General features: G+C 51.3%; 1 protein-coding gene across 6 annotated transcripts in view; it reads left to right on the plus strand.

The window, feature by feature from the left end:
- Positions 1 to 14,875, plus strand: part of HTR2C (5-hydroxytryptamine receptor 2C) — a 391,327-nt gene that overhangs the window by 257,697 nt on the left and 118,755 nt on the right. The gene's annotated exons all lie outside the window — the stretch shown is intronic.

The following is a 14,875-nucleotide window of genomic DNA, read 5'->3' on the forward strand; positions in this document are numbered from 1 at the left end:
CAGGAAAACGATTGAAACGTTTCCACCCCCTCCCCGCTACGCACGAGGGCGCAGTCCCTGCTTGGCCGGCGACGCTTCCCTTGGGAAACAAGTGATCCCGCTTTGGGCTGGGGAGAGTTGGGCAGCGGCTCACCCTCGGGACGGCGAGCGTGCAGGGGTGGCGTGAGCTGGGACTCGTCCTCTCTCAGCCGTATTGAAGCACTCACGGTCACATTAGCAGAATGGGAAAACTGTCTGTCTTCAGAGAGAGCGTGTCAGCTCGCTCACTCCCAGGTGCAAAGACTTCCTCGCTGCACCGTTAGCTCCTGGAGCCCGCGCCTTCCCTTCGGGGACTCCCAGGAGCGTCGGCGAGTCGGGAGCCGTCTTGTTTGCGGTGGGAGGGTGGCTGCGAAGCCTTGGGGACCCGAAATCCCAGTCCCACTGAAACCAGCACCAAAGCTCCCCCGGATTTGAGAGGAGCGAACGGTTGTTTCATTCCCCGTAGTTTTTCTCCTGTCACTTCGCTGGCTTGGCCTCGGGGAGGCTGGGAGTAGTTTAAGCCTTGGCACACCTGTCACATACCACCGCGAGGGACTTTGCTTTTCCCCTTAATTGGTGACTTGCATTTACTTCCTTCAGACTCGTTTTGATACAAGGATGTTCTTGGAGGAATCCCCCCGGCCCCGCGTCGGTGGGACCAAACGCATTTCTGCTCCGTGGGACGAGGCGGTGGGAGGAAGGGATGTCTCACCTGGAGCATCCGTGCCGTGGTTCGCTAGCAAAAGACTGAGAGACGCTTCCCAGATGCCGGTTGGGGTCCAGGTAGCATATAGGGGCAGGGAACCCCATATCGCGTGTAGGACTGGCTGAGGGGTGCACCAAAGTTTACAGGCACCCAGAGCAATGGCACCTGCAAAAGGGAGCAGCTGAAGGCCCTTCCAGCTCTACTTCTCTATGATGCTATGAAAGCACAGAGGGGTTTGCTCTCCCATCCTGTGACCTCCTCCCCGCCCTGAGATTCATCGCAAGCCCAGACCCTTTCGGACCGAGCCTCACCCCCAGGGAGCCCGGCACGGGGCGGTGCATGCAAGCCGTCGCCCTTAGGAAGGAGCATGATGAGACCCAGCCCCGTGGCACCTACTCCATGTGCAGTGCCGCTGAAAAATGGTTTCTTCTTGGAGCGTGCCCAGGGATGCTAATGGCGCGGGAGCAAGCTGGCAGGGTGTGCTGCTTGGCAGCGGTCCGGAGATGGCTGTGGACGCAGCGTAGATTTGCCGAGAGAAGTAGGAGCTAGGCTTAGGCTGATTCACAAACCTAAATCTAATGCTGATGCAGAGACAGGTGCCGAACAAACCCCAGCGTGAAGGCAGAAGACGAGAGGGCCGATGACTGTAAATAGTCAGGGCAGCTGGAGGGTGCAGAAGGTGCGGTGCACAGGATCTTTGCACGCACGACCCCCTGAGAGCAGCCCGCGTGCTTGCAGCAGAAGCAGCGGGAAAGGGAACACTTTCCCCTCCTGCAGCTCCTTTTGTTGCTGCTCTTCCAGCTCGCTCGCACTCCCCTGCATTCAGCCCTCCCTCCGCGTCCTGGGAGATTGCAGGCTGCTTTATATGCAAACTGGCAGATCCGATGTGGGTGTGCTGAGCCCTAACACGCACGTGGCAGCGATTTCCCTTTATCGTTGACTTCCTCTGCGTGTCACCTGTCTCCATCAGGGAGCCTGCCAGGCTGCCAGAGAGATTCCTGTCGTCTCCAGCCAACTGGGGGACTTGTTTTTCATCTTCGTTGACCCACAGATATACAGGCGTGTGGTGGGTCAGCTGCCTTACTACAGCCCAGGGCTGCTGCTGACCTTTGGGCGTCCGTGATCCTGGGGCTGCTCTTATTTCTACCCGTGGCTCACAAGAAGCAGTAGATACAGGTCTCTGCGTGGTAAGGGGGACGTGGCTGCACCATGTGCTGGAGCCAGGAGGTGGTTGGACCAGGGGCTTTGCAGGGGCTGAGTACTCTCCTGGGCAGGGGCCGGTTGCTGAGACGGGTCCATGCCTATTGCCAAGCTTACACCAATTAATGTAGCAGAGCATCACTGCTCGAGGGGAGATGAGGCGTTGAGGGAAAGCTGACAGGGAAAGGGGAAGCACCGGTGATGGCCGTGTTGGCAAGGCCCTAGCAGAGAGAAGCGGTGAGGAGTGGGGGGCGCTCCCCGTTGCAAGAAGAAACAATGCACCCCCAAGTCCAAAACTGCCGGCACTTGTAGCTGCACCACGTGGCGCTGCCTCACGTCTGTTAGCCAGGGTTAAACGCATTTGTTCACGATCAAAACACTGCCGGGTAGCTCCCAGCCGTGTTGCTGTGGTGGTCGGCAGTAGATAATCAAACCCCACCTTTTCTTTTTCTGCCGGGCACGGTTCTAGGTGCTGCGAGCCCCGAACTCCCACAGACGCCAGATAACCCGCTGCAGAGCCGCCAGGCAGCAGCGAAGCCCATTGCAGCTCTGAGCTGTTGTTAGCCATGGATTATTCCTTGCCAGTTTTATCTAGCTGCTGCATTGTGCGACGGAGACTGTGTTGAAAGCACGCATGCTCCCTTTGCAAGGTCAAAGCCAATGTCAGCACTAGCAATATCAAGGTGGTGCATAAGAGCTCCAGCCGCAGGGCAAGACCCCCTTCGTGCCGGCTACTGTCCAGAGAGCAGAAGGACGGTCCCAGTCCCCGAGAGCGTGCGGGTTTGTGTCCCGTCTGAGCTGGGTAGCGCTGTGCTCCCCCAGGTGATGTGCAGATCCGGCGCGCTCACAGCCCTTCCACCCTGTGCGGTCTTCGTACCTGGAGGTTGGTATTTCGGGCACGGTTCTGCACCTCGCTGTGGAGCAGAACGACGCTGACAGCGAAGAGCGGGCACGGGGGAGGCCACACGCAACCCTTGTTCTTTCGATGACAAACATCTTGTGCTTTCTTCCTTGCGGAGGTCTCCTCTTTGGAGATGAACTTGTGAAGCCCCTCAGTGCCGGGAAAAATAATCGACCGCGCAAAGTTTCTCTCCCGCGAGGCCTGTGAGACCAGAGAGCCTTGAACCACCTCAACGAAAGCCTTCGCCTCCTGCTGCCTTGTGCAGTCTCCAAATATTTTCCGTAGCACTTTGTTTTCAAATGCGTGCGGCCGTTTCCCAGTTGCCTTTATTAGCATCCAGGATTTGCACCTGTTGAAAAGGACAGGTTGAACGGTTGTACAAGAAAGCTGGATTTTAAAAGTTTTTCTGAGATTTTCCTTGATGCCGTTATTTTTTTTCCAAGCTCAACAGGCATATATGAGCACTGGTAAATTCTTGCCTTGTTTTCTTCAGTAATTAAATTACCCTCAGTGATTATTATTCCTAAATATTTAAATGCAAAGTTTCTCTCTGTTAATTTTTCAAGAGCCTGGTGCAGAGAGAGTGCCTTTTCCCGGAGTATTTGATTCAGACCATGGTGATGGAGCTTGCCGGGTACTGTTTCCTTCCTGCCATCAGAAATGATTTATATCTACCCTCAATGGCCATGCTTTTATTAAGATTTAAAGCAAAGTATGTTTTGATACTCATTATATCCTTCCCTGTCTTACGTCATGAACATAACCTAGCAAATTGGTTAAGGACATAGATCGGATGCAGGGAGATTCGCTTTGTTTGGGAGAGAAAAGGAAAACCCAGCGGGCATTTATCACCTCTCACAAAATACTGTGGCTTCATTCGGTCTCCGCGCACGAGGGGTTGATTTGTCAGGAGCATTACGGAGTTTCCTTGATTGCACATCTTTCTGTTTTTGAAAATACCCGGTTTATTTTGGCAACTAGATCAGTCTGAGTCTGCAGGCAGCGTGTTGCATCCTTTCCAACTGGCAACAAGCAATGGCCCGTGATTATATTTTTGCTCCAGGTAGTGTTTGCAGCTACTGTATTTTATCCTGAATCCACCGCGGGGGCAAAAACCACTCGCTGTCCCGTAGGTGAGGGCCTGGACGTGGTAATCGGTTGCAGCGTGGGGCAGCCAGCGCCTGGAGGGGGAATCGCCTGCCCCCGCGCCCCAGGAGGCCGTTTGGTAGCTCAGCAGACGGGAGTCGTTATGGATGTGCCTCCTGCATCCATCCTCCCGCGGGAGAGAGGGATATTGGCCCAGCACCCCCCTGTCTTTTCGAGCGGTCCGGGAGACGGGCGGTAAGGGCCTCTAGGACTCTTCCGTTTCTCGCACGCCTACGGTCGTGTTCACAAACGGAGACTAAACGCCTGTCTTGTTTTGTTCGTGGTGCTCTTAAGAGCAAGTGCAGGGGTTCAAATAATCATGCATCAGAAAACATCATCTTTCCAAAAGCCTTTATTCAATAAAATTCGCAGCTAAAACATCATATTTCTGATACTTTCTCACAAGGGCATTTAAAATTAAAACCCTAGCGGAGGCTAACACAGCAATGAATTCCACGAGATGGGATTCAAATGAGATCTTTGTGAATTAAAGGGATTAATCCTAACATTTAGAGCAGCTGTAGCTCTTTCCATTGGGGATTTTAAACCTTTCTGCTCCAGAAGAATTAGCATGCAGACCACAGACTCAGCGTGCGTTACACAAGACAAAAATGGAGATTAATTATAAATCATGCTGGGTGCAAAACGATATTATTCTGAAAACTTTGGGGAACTATTATATACGGTACAAAGACCTGATACAGATTAGTTTGTGAACTAACAAAGGAAAGTGCGAGGGTGATTAGGCAGCCCGCGTAGGCTGCGCTTCTGTAGGCTATGGCGGGGTTGGTAGCTACGCTTCGTCTCCTCCTTTTAAAAAGCTCCTCGTTATGCGCCGTAAACACCGGTTTCAATTGACTTCTTCAAAGCTCTCCATGTGCCGATGCCCGCTGCTCCAGAGAGGCTGCAAGGGCTGCGGGGTGGCGTCAACCTGCCTTCTGGAGCTGGAGCCGCACGTTCCTGCGGACAAGGCGTTGCAGCCGAGCAGGCTTCCCTTTCTTCTTGGCACCTCACCGGATATCCTCCCTCGAGCCGGAGTTTGGTCGGCTCCCGCTGGGTCCCGGCAGACATGTCTGCACCTAAAAGCACCCACGTCGTTCACACTCTCCGGTGCGGTCCCTTACAGCGGTGCTCAGGTTTTGTTCGGAGTCCATCGGCTGTCTCCATTGCTTTCGGGGACCTGTCTTGCAGCCGCGTCGGTCTGTCTGGGAAAAGGGAGGAACACAAAACTTGTAAAAGTCTTGGTTCAGAGGTGATACCTTAATTTTTGGTGACTCCTGGCTCAGGCCTCTAGGCTTGGCAAAGGTCGGGGAGGGGCTGACTTGCTAGACCTCGTTGGGAAGTTTTCCCACTTGCTGGATGTTGCAAATCATCGTGAAGAATTAAACGAGCGAAAGCGCCTCGCCTGCGTGCCGTTAAGAGAACGCGATGAGCTTGGCGAGACGAAGGAACGATGCCACGTGTGCGTCTACGGGGCCACGCGATGGAGATTTCAGCATGACCAAATATCTGGCCTCATTTTCAGCTCTCCTGCAGACCGTGGCCATCCTTAGTCTGGAGGAATACAATGTGAAATTAATCCCGTTCCTACCATCTCTTCAGGCATTGCCCTTATCTTATTAGCTTTATTTCTTATCAGGTCTGGCCTCTGACAGCTTGTCAAGTCTCAGGCTCTTCCCTGTTGAAACACTTTGATGTCCTCATCCATCTGACAAGCTGTATTAGGGTCTTGATCTTCATTAATAAAATCCTCTGCAGGATAGCCGCAAATGTTAAGTAAGTCTTTAAAATACTCAAGCTGCAGTTTTTATCAAGTTTTGTCTCTGCTGTTATTTGACTTTGAAATAATGTTCATAGTAACACCTAAAAAAAAAATTAATTTTTTTTTAGCAGTAAGAAGCTTGTAGGATAGATTACCTAATGAAAAGAGGATTTTATGCAATGTTTCGGGGGCTTTTTGTTGGAGGAGTAGGAGTCCCAAAAGATTGAATGTTTGAAAAGGCAAGTATTTGATTCCCCTGAGACACGGGATACTAAGTGGTTTTCTGACCTGGGTTAAAATGTTTTCATTAACTTCTGCTTGTTGGAGTGAAAACCGTTTTACACAATTTTAGATTTAGTATAAAACAGGCAGTCGAATCAAAGGGCCACTCAGCAAATTGTTTCAGGGCACGTGGACCGCGGCAGCCCCCAGATCGAAGGACTCGGCACCATGACCGTGAGACGTGAGACTCGTCCTTGCAAGGCCCCGGTCTGAGCCCCGTGGTTAGAGGTGCCGGGCGAGAGGGTCCTGGGGGGCGACAGCGAGGGGCGCGCACGAGAGCAATAGGCCGAACTTCACCGAAGGAAAATTCAGACCAAGTATCAGCAAGTCTGCCTGCAGAAGGCGGGTATCTGTACATCCTGCCAGGGGCTGCTGAAGGTGGTGCATTTGTGTAGGAGAAAATTAGACCCGGAATGTCTTGGAGTGATTTAAGATGCTATTTTTCTCTGCCGTCACAACGTTTTCTCCTGACCATGGTAACACTGCAAGTGCTGCGCTAATTTTAAGGCATTTACAGTCACCGTGGCCGTAACGGGCTGATCAAAATGAGCTTTTCTGAGAAGACAAAGCAATAATTTTGCAAGGAGAAATATTAGGAAGGTAAAATACTGCTGGGATGCAGCGATTTACTATTGCTTTTAATCAACAAACTAAGCAGCACTTTTTGCTAAACTCCTGATTGCTTCCTTTCCATCGAAGTAGGCATCATCTGCAATAATTTCATTATGCTAATGTGTTGACTCCCTTCCATCTCTGAAAGGAGTGGATTACTTGCCCATGGATTTCGTTACGGCCCTCTGCGCCGCGCCAGCGCCAGCGCCACCAGCACCTGACTGGAGTGTTGCGCTAGCCGTTTTCCCAGTGGTGAATTCCTCCCAATAAAAGGTCCTGGGAGATCTTCTGCTCGTGGTGCAAGATGCATTTTGGGTAGATCCCGACTGGCTGTTCTCCAGTTACAGGGAGATTCGCTATGTTGAATGGGTGTTACCAGCGTGGGATCTGTTTGTATGCCTACTCTAATCCGGTCTGGCCTAATAATCACCCACTCGGATGCTAGGCAGCGGAAGAGGGCTGTGCGAGCGCTTGTCCCTGCGAAGTCCCGCTGTGCAGAGCCCCCGTGAATCCTGCTCTTTTCCTGTCGAGGTCTGCAAGGACGGGGCCTCGTGGTGGAGAGCAATGGGGCAAGTTGAGAGAGTGGGACGCAAATCTGTGAAGCTGCTTTGTAGAAAGCCTCAGGGGCTGTTGGGCACCGTAGCAGGAAACTTCACTGTAATCTTTTCATTTGGAAAATTCAGGCCCTGTTTTTAAACTTTAGCAGGTACGGTGAATTAAATAGACTTCCTTTCCCTCTTCCCGCATGGAGGAAGGCAAAGGATGGCTAATTGCTGTTGCAGGGACGTCTCTCCCTTTCCTGCTCTCGCCCAGCACGGCGCCTACCTGCCTTGCTCCTGCCAGGACCTGTCCGAAGATGCTGCTTCCGGAGGAAGTTCCTTTGCTTTCCTTGGACCCCGCCAAGCAATTCGAAGGCACGGACGTGGGATTAGCCTAAAGCTTTTCCTTTGATAAGGCGGAGAACGCGCCTTCCACTGGCAAAGCACCCCTGGAGCACTAATCACGGTGTTTTGTACCGTGCGTTTGCAGCGGGATTTCTTCTGTGAGGGAGGAAACAATTTCAGCAGGTTGGAAAATAGCATTACAGCAAAGCAAATCATTTTGTGCCGCCTGGCGAAGCTGTGGGGAAATCGCTGTAGCAAATAGGAGATACGTTTGGAAGCGCTCTGCCTCCTGCCGCCCGCGGAGCAAAGCGACGGGCGGTCATCGTTGCACCGAGCTCCGGCACGCAGGAGGGCCGTCCACGCAGACATCCCGGTGCCGGCCGGGGTACCGGAGGCCACGCGCTGTGTTCGAGCGGTGCTCTGCTCATTGGCCCTACAGAAGCACCGTGTTTGCCCTCCCGTTTCGAGCCAGGTGTGTACAGGTGCATTCGACTGTTCAGTATGATGTGCGTTAGGACTTGCTCCTAAATGGCATTTTGAGTGCGCAGGCTACAGACTTATGTAGCCCTTATGTGCATGCACAAGTCAATGAATAAGAGAGACGATATTCCTTCTCTACTGTGCAACTATTGGGGGTTTTTTATCAAGCACGTGAAATTCACTCTAAAAGACTTTGGTAACCTTAAAACACGGGAATTACTGTTTCATTTGAGCAAATTATTTGCAAGATAATGGCCCATTTCAATAAAACAGATGCTTGTAGTACTTTTTGCATCACTCTCTGACAGTAATGAATTCACAAGATCTTCTTAATTCCCAAACTCATGATGCTCTAAATGATGTTGAGAGTTGCCGCTGCACAGTTGAAACCCCTGGAAGGGAATCCTTAAATCTCAACTTTCCCATCGTCTGGCAGGGGAAAGTGTTATTGCCAGGGCTTCATCGTATTCATGCTGAAGGGAGTTTTACATCTAAAGAAATATAAGCATTAAATGGTTTGGAGACTGATGATACATTTACAGGCGTAACTTCACTTCTAAGAATAATGTTCTGTTTCTTCAGAGGTGTGTGTAAATGAGGAATAATACGGACATCATAAAAGCCATGACACACACATTATTTATTGCTATTGCTTTGCACCCTTATGATCTCAAAGTGTTTTATAAGCTGTAATCCCAGACCCCTCTGAAATGTGTTGGTTGCCTCCCCAGTTTGCAGATTCAGAAATTTCCGAGTTTCCCTGAGGAAGTACGGGTTAGAGATGCTGTGGCAGAAGCCCAGGTCTCTTCCCTCCCATGCCATTAGCTGAATATTTGTAGCAGTAGCTCCCCAAATATATGAGGGCTTGTGTTAAACATCAGAGGCCAGGCTTTTCATTAAATGAGTCTGCTGGTTGTAGCTGAGGCCGCGGTTCCGTCACACTTCTGCCGTTGGCGGTCGCCGCGTGCAGGATCGCAGGGACGTGCAGCACTTTGTAGTTGAAATGGTGAAATGGTTGAGTGCTTGAAGCGATGGCAATACCGGGCAGTCTCGCTCTAGTTACTGGGACCAGACGCTAATTGTCTGTCTCGTATGTGAGTTCAGCTCTTTGGGACCTGCATTTGGCCACAGCGGTTAGAAGGGCTTGTCCACGTGGCTCCTGTTGATAGAGACCACTTCCTTCACCCCCCTGCATTCAGATGAACGGCCTTATCATCTGACGGGAGCACGGACAGCGAACAGTGAACACCGGAGAATGGAAAACTAGCATATAAAGTTAGTTTTGTCCTGATAACAGAATCATTTGGGCGTTTAAAGTGGCTTTCTGCTGTTTCTACATGCTTGAAAATATCTGTAAAGTTTAAAGCTGTTGCAATGAATATACAATGTAGCACGGCATCTCGATGGCTTGGGCGACAGACGCATCTGAGCACAGAGCTCTGCTCAGATTAGGAGGATCATAATGCACGTGAATAATGATCCAGGGTTTTCTTGTACTGCCTCTTTGGCAAACGCTAGCTCCAGCACCGAGTGGGTGGAAGAGAAGACCTGAATGCAACGGCTGGTTTCTAGATTCAGGGATTGATGGAGGATCTGCCATAGCCCTTACTGAGAGGGTCCAACAATCAATTGAACACAGTGATGCAAATCAGTGCCTTGTTTCTAGCCCTCGCGTGCCTGGCTTCAGCTTTCAGCCACTGAATCCGGCCGTTGGTGGCAGGCAGCAAAACCAGACGTTGTGCAGTTACAACCGATTGCACCAGGCTGCAGGCGGTGGAGAATCAAGTCATCACAGAAATCATCCCCAGGCCAGCTGGGTGTTTCAACATTTGCACAGGTTTTAAGCGGGGCAGCCGGAGTCCCGCGTTCAGGCGCTTTGCTGGGCGAGAGCCGCAAGGAGCTGTCCCTCGTGCTGGAAAGATGCACGAGCTGCGCTCCATCTTAGCCAGAAGGTCTGGAAAGACGCAGGGTTTGCTTCCTCCCGGACCATCTGCTACAGCGACCCTCCGGCCCTGCTACGTCCGCTGGGATGCACACAGCGCTTGAGCCCTGGCAGACCGGCCCTGAGGGCGAGCGCTTGACTTGCTGCAGACAGCTGACATAAGAAATGCGGGTGCATTCACTTGCCAAGTCCACGTTTAAAATAATTTGGGGTTTAAAAAAAGCATTGAAAAATGACTGTTGTTGTTGCAGGAACTTCTTGAAGGGCCTGAAGTTGGGGAGCGGCACGGAGCTCAGCAGGTATTTATTTCCCCACGGGCTCTGCGCTGCTGCAGCTCCATTGCCAGCGGCACCGGAGCCACGCCGCCGAAAGCTACTCGGGGCAGCTGCACTTTTGCCTGCGGCGGAGACATGCCCTCCACTGCCTCTGGTAGCACTAGTGAAAAGCTGGCGGCATAGGGGGAAGCATCAGACCCTGCAAATAACTTCTGTTAGCCTGTCTCTCTCCCCTGCATCTGCAAAAGGGGAGAGGAAGTGTTTCACCCCGTCACAGAAAGAGATGGATCCCAAATAACCAAGCATGTCCCCACGCTGTTGATCCCGAAGCGTGTCCTTAGGAACAGCAGGGAATGTGCGGGGGTGTCGGGGCTGGTGAAACAGCGCTTGAACCGGTGGAACGTAAGTGCCGGTGCATTGAAGAATGAGATGTCTGTGTGCCCTGCTTGTTTAAAGATGACTTCATTTGCAATACCTAACTGGCTACCACGTGCTTATTGCGAGTACATAATGAAAGTGAAGTTTCATTTAGCATGGAGATGGATTGCTCCTGACAAACGAAGCTGTCCTGGCTCGTAGAATAACGAGCGCCTTTTCCATAGGATCATCTAACGCGATGTGACAATGTGCGTCCCATTCACTATTATCCTGCCTCCTCAGTCATGTCTGACTGCATTGATACTCGCGTCACACACGAGGCTGCGGCGGCTGCTGCAACAGCTTTTGCTCAGTTCCTGATCTGTAAAATCTCTTGTGCAGATGAGCCAAGTAGGGGAATGTTTTTCCTGTTAAACGTTACCCACGGCCTGAATGGTATCACTGGAAAGTACAATGAACGAGCGCCCTGGGTGTTGTCATTGCCTCTGATAATTAAACCAGCACCACTCGAGCCTGCAAGGAGGCATGTGGTCCAGTGCTTGATGCATTGGCTTGGAAATCAGGGGCGCTTGAATTGCAATCCCAGCTCTGTGACCATGCACAAGTCACTTGATTGCAATTCAAGCGTGCAGAACAGAGATTACCATAACGACCTCCTTAGTTAATATTGACAGAACTGAGTATTTATTATTGATACGTTCAAACCCCACAAGGTGTCCGGACCCGTGTTCAAGTGCTGCTTCAGCAAAAGGAGAGAACCTGGCAGCCGTGTCGTCTCGGCGGTAGCTGTTTGATGGTTTCACGATAGCCCGTTACGGGGTTTCTTGCGTCTGTCCCTGGAGCGTCTGTCATGGCCACAGCCAAGGACACTAGACCAGATGAACTTGATGGATCTTGCACGACCATCCCGGCGCCACTCTTGTGCCATGGCATTGTTTCCTCTTTCCAAAACGGAGCTCCTCCAGTCCCAGGAAGCCGTGCACAGCCCGGGGGCAGACCCCTGCATGAGCGTCCGTCTGGGATGTGTGGAAAAATGAAGCATCGTCTCATTATTTTTAAGAAACAAGTTCCTCCTTTCATGCCTGGCAGAATTAAAGTAACGGAAACTGTTTTTTACCACCTCCTCATTTGTGGAGGAAATGGGTGACTGGGCCGAAAATCATTTGTGAAAGGTGTATTAAATTAGCATAGCAGGTGGTATGCTAACTGCAGTGACGACGAGGTCAGGGGAGGAGCGTCCCAAAGGCTGCCCCAGCCCCTGGTCGTGGTACAAAGGACTGCAATACACATGGAAATCGCAGCGCGGGGACTCGGAAAGGCACTGCAGAATCCCTCCTAGGGATTTATGCTATCTTGGATTAGCCTTGGAGAGCGCGCTAGCTTGTGCCATGTTTAATTATAATACAGTATTAGGTGAGTGCGGTGAAGTGATGAGGGTTGATTTAAATGTGTTGGAGAAGAACACACTCACATACTTCTTGTTAGCCGAGAAACAGCTGGATGTTTTTTGGTGGTTTGCTTTTTGTGCTGCCTTTCTGGAAAGGATTTCAGGGCCAGACTTCCAACAAATGGGTGGTTAAATCTGCAATTTGTCCGCCCCCCAGTTGTACGCAAGGCACGCACCTATCTGCTCAGGGCTCCAGCAGCGGCACTGAATGAATCCCTTAACAAGGCAGTGCTTGGGGCAAGCTCATTTCGTGCCAGCGTAAGGTTTCTGTGAACATGTCAGCCCATTTTACCCTGTTCCTAGTCACTTTGTGCATCCCCTGGAAAAGCAGTTGCCCCCAGGTGCGATTCGGTTCTTTCTCACAGGGGGCACTTGAGACCAAATGAGATTAAATCCTTCACTCCTGAGACTTTCTTCTGAATGCAGCTGCCTCTTGTTTGCACTGTTTAGAGCAGTGGTTTTCAACCTTTTTGCATTTGCAGACCCCTTTGGAAATTTCGAACGGAGATGAGGGACCCCTTTGGACGGTAAATGTGGCTTTTTGCAGACTTTTGATTGACCGCGGTCATCTTTCATGCACGCCCGAGACATAGTCTGTGGACCCCTCCATAGACCACAGGTTGAAAGCCCCTGGCTTGGACCAGCAAGTGCGTTGCGACTTGTGAACTAAGTAGATGATAATTCAGGTCTCTTAGAGGGGAAAGTCTGGTGCGTAAACCCTCGTGCGTTTAACACGACACGCGTCCATTTAAAGGAGCTGTCAGTGCTGCGTTGCAAAGTGAAACATTTGGTTTCCTCATGTTTAAAATCACCCGTGTCGTTAAAATGCCTTGAATGTTTCTTTAGTCAAACGTAAAACAACAGAGTGAAAAAATACATTTTGGCACTTCTTAATCTTTTGATCCGTTTTACTTTCTGGTTCACCTTTTTGAATTGTTTCTACCATGTCCGAAGAATGGCAAGATAAACAGCTGTTTTCACTGAACTATAAAAATAAAGCAATGTTGGAATCAGGTTGATTCTTCCTAGGATTTATAAAAGTTTCCTTTTTACAAAACTGCAAAGTTTGGGGCAAAATGACCAAGTTTCACATCAACAGTAAGTGATATTTCTGTTATTAAGATTGCTCGTGTACATCCGATTCAGCTCCGGCTTCGGGGCTGCGCTTGATCAGAGCCAGGGCGCTTGGGACCCCGTGGCGGTCTCATGTAGAGGTGTTTGGTAAATCAGACTTTATGCCCTGAAACGCCCCGTCTGACTGCTCGCTGCATGCCAGTCTTGAGCAGCCTCTCGAGCCGTCGCGGTGCTCTTCAGTCTCCTGGGCAGAGATGTGCGCAGTTGATCCCGGGAGAGGAGAATGTAAGGCTTCTTCCAGGCACTCGCACAGGTGCGCCCTGCATTCACAGCAGCCGCAGCCGTTCACGATAGCAGCGTGGCATTCGGGGCAGGTCCCCCACATCCTGCCTGGGCAGGGTTTGCTGCCCGTGGGTGCTCAGTGCTACAGCAACGACGTTGCTGTTGGTGTACAAGGCTGATAGTTCGGGTGCATCCCTGCCAGCTGCATTGCCCCCTTGCCTGGAGGGTAGACGGGTCATTTTCTGGGTGCGCTTTTGCTTTGTGGGCAGCTCTGACTTAGCACCGTGTCACCAAGGGAGTCCTCGTGATACCAACATAAAGAAATCAGCGGATATTATCCGCCAAACAAAAGAGTAAGGAACTGGCAGTACACCCCAGTACTATAACCCCTGTATTTTATCCTTCCCTGATGATTTCTTTCCACGTCCTGTCACTGTTCTACATTTCCCACATTCTCGTGCAGCAATTAATTGCATGAGTTTACCAAAGATGAAGCAAAACTACCATTAAACAACTGCAATCTACTTTAATAGCTCCTTCTCTAATTAAATAGCCATAATGCTTTTAGTCTCACTCCAGCGCTTCGGGCATCTCGTTTGTCACTCTCCAGCGTTCTTGCCTCCTTCATGCGTTTCTTCCTGCCTGGCAGACACGCTGCGAGTACTGGGAGCTTGCCTCCGAGGCAGGGGCAGAACGGGCTGTCATGGGGCGACAGCAGTTACGTAGCGCGGGATCCTTCATCGGACAAGGCACGAGCGCTCCTCTTCACCAGCCGGTGCGATACGTTGTTCTGGGAAGAATGAGGAGCTCTTTGTGCCCATTTTGACCTGCCCCTTTCTGCCAGGTGATCTGAGGATGCCCCAGCAGAACGGTCCCTCTCTTGTTTCTGAGCGGTAGTCTGTGCAGCTGTAGTTGTAGATTTGTCCACGTTTCATAGGCTTCGGTGCGTTTGCATGTTACCCGGCTGGAGGGTCGGGCTAGGATTCGGAGAGACCTCGACACATTGGAGGACTGGGCCAAAAGAAATCTCCTGAGGTTCAACAAGGATGAGTGCAAAGTCCTGCGCTGGGGAGAGAGCGATCCCCTGCACCGGGGCAGGCTGGGGGTGATGGGCTGGGCAGCAGCTCTGCAGAAAGGGACCTGGGGGGACAGGGGACAAGAAGATGGACAGGAGCCAGCAGTGTGCCCTTGTGCCAAGAAGGCTACCGGCATCCTGGGCTGCATTGGTGGGAGTGTTGCAGCAGATCAAGGGCAGTGATTGTTTCCCTCTATTTAGCATGGGGGAGGCCACATCTGGAGTGCTGTGTCCAGCTGTGGCCCCCACTGCAGAAAGGATGTGGACACATTGGAGAGAGTCCAGTGGAGGGCAACGGAAATGGTTGTGGGGCTGAGGGACAAGACTGGTGAGGAGAGGCCGAGGGAACTGAGCTGATTGAGTCTGGACAAGAGAAGACTGAGGGGGATTGAATAGCAGCCTTCACCTCCC

Source organism: Alligator sinensis, unplaced genomic scaffold (genome assembly GCF_000455745.1).
Source record: "Alligator sinensis unplaced genomic scaffold, ASM45574v1 scaffold1059_1, whole genome shotgun sequence".
NCBI lineage: Eukaryota > Metazoa > Chordata > Crocodylia > Alligatoridae > Alligator > Alligator sinensis.